We start from the raw sequence: 1,503 nt of genomic DNA, 5'->3' as shown, positions 1-1,503 counted from the left end.
CAGGCTGGGCCGGGAGATTCGGCAGGTGGCGGGAAAGGCCTGCGAGCTGTGTTTGCCCTGGCCAGGGCCCAGGCCTAGCAACAACAAACAGCCCCTCCCCCAGCCTGGCCACACTGGCTTGACCCAGAGACCCCACAGCACACCACCCTTGGCCCTCCCACGGCAGCTCAGCCCAGCCAGTCCCTGCTCCCTCCAGTCCAGACTGAGGACCCTAGCACCCACATGCCGGCTGACCTTGAGCTAGGCCTGGCCCGCATGGAGCTGCCAATGGGAGCCACCAGCCCTTTGCAAATGGCTCTGTAAGCACCGGGGTGCCTGCAGGTGGGAGGTGGGGCGACTCCTGAGACCGTGGCCAGCTCTCTCCTATCTGGTCTGGTCCCATGGCAGAACCAGGTCTTTTTGGAGGAAGGGAGTCGAATGGCCCTTGGTGACCAAGGTGAGCTCTGATCTGCGGGTTACACCAGCCAGCCCTGATCAGGAGGGCTAGCAGGTGGCTTCCTGTGTGGCAGCGGCAACAGGGTGGAGCCTGGTGCTTTGAGGTTTTCGGGGATCAGCTCCAACCCTGGCACTCCCAGCCAGAGCGGAGCCCCTGCTCATGGCTTACAGCTTCTTCACCCACCCACCCCCCTCAGGCCAAGAGAAAAGACGGAGCCTCGGCCTTGTGACAGAGGGAAACTGAGGTACGCTAGGGCTTGGCTGTGGAGGTGAGTCAGCGGGAAGATAGTGCCAGAGTCCTGACTCCCAGCCCAGGGCAGGGCAGGGGCAGAACTGTCCCCTTGGCACTGGCAAAGGGGGCAGACGTGGCATGGAGACGTTCAGCTCCGATAGGAACAGCAGAGGCCATGGGATTAATCGGATCAGAGCCAGTGGCTGAGAAGGTGCACAGCTGTTCTGGGAACCCCTCGGCACCCTGAAGGTCAATGCCTCCCCAGGTCCCTGTGGCTGGGCCTGGGCCTTCATAACCACCACCTCAGAGCACCAAAGGCCCTAGGTGGGAAGCAGGCAGGGGTGGAGGAGGCTCCAACCGAGTGCAGGGCCACCCTAAAGCCCCTTCCCCCAGAGCACCAAGTCCCAGCCCCACGTCCCAGGGCAGGCTGACAGCTGTCATTCACCTCTGAAGGAAGGAAATGGCTCTGTCGCGGGGAGGCCCAGGGAGGCTCAGAGCCAGCCAGCCTTGCCTCTCCTGCCCTGGCGGCCCCTGCTCCTGTCTGCCCCACCTCAATCCCTTCCCACTCTCTGGGCTGAAGACAGACCCCAGGTAGGAGACCCTCCCACCTCGCCCACGGTCGGGAAGGGTGAGGCAGGTAGAAAGGCGTGCTGTCTGAAAGTTCCCGCTGGGGTGCAGCGCTGCCCAGTTCCCGCTCCTCTTCCAGAAGATCCCTTTCTGCTCCAAGGAGCGGAGAGCAGAGCATCGCAGGGGTTAAGGTGGCACCCGGGGACCTCAGAGGACCTGCTTGGACTGAAACTTGCCCCTCCGCAAGACCTAGGACCCCCTCTGGGAGC

The 1,503-nt window shown here is 63.5% G+C and overlaps 1 protein-coding gene across 1 annotated transcript in view; it reads left to right on the top strand.

Moving 5' to 3' along the window:
* Positions 1 to 344: 344 nt before the first annotated feature.
* The window catches only part of SLC38A3 (solute carrier family 38 member 3), a gene marked incomplete in the record, with an annotated part of 21,402 nt that continues 20,243 nt past the window's right edge, over positions 345 to 1,503 (top strand). The window contains 2 exon segments of the mRNA XM_014585207.2: positions 345 to 436; positions 633 to 680.

Source organism: Tupaia chinensis, unplaced genomic scaffold (genome assembly GCF_000334495.1).
Source record: "Tupaia chinensis unplaced genomic scaffold, TupChi_1.0 Scaffold149184_1, whole genome shotgun sequence".
Classification (NCBI taxonomy): Eukaryota; Metazoa; Chordata; class Mammalia; order Scandentia; family Tupaiidae; genus Tupaia; species Tupaia belangeri.
The sequence above is the reverse complement of the archived record's forward strand: the minus strand, read 5'-3'. Positions and strand labels throughout refer to the sequence as shown.